The 245-nt window shown below is 46.9% G+C and overlaps 1 protein-coding gene across 1 annotated transcript in view; it reads right to left on the reverse strand.

Annotated features, from left to right (window-relative positions):
- PANX1 (pannexin 1) overlaps positions 1-245 on the reverse strand; it is a 53392-nt gene that overhangs the window by 12173 nt on the left and 40974 nt on the right. The gene's annotated exons all lie outside the window — the stretch shown is intronic.

Raw genomic sequence — 245 nt, forward strand, 5'->3', positions numbered from 1 at the left:
GGCAACTATAGGCCAGTCAGTCTCACCTCCATCCTTGGCAAAGTCTTTGAAAAAATTATCAAGGCTCACATTTGCGAGAGCCCGGCAGGAAAATTATGCTGAGGGGAAACCAGCACGGGTTCATAGCAGGCAGATCATGCCTGACTAATCTAGTCTCTTTCTATGACCAGGTTACAAAACACCTGGATGCAGGAGTAGGGGTTGATGTCGTTTACTTAGACTTCAGGAAGGCCTTCAATACGGTA

The sequence above is a fragment of the Alligator sinensis genome, unplaced genomic scaffold (assembly GCF_000455745.1).
Source record: "Alligator sinensis unplaced genomic scaffold, ASM45574v1 scaffold116_1, whole genome shotgun sequence".
NCBI lineage: Eukaryota > Metazoa > Chordata > Crocodylia > Alligatoridae > Alligator > Alligator sinensis.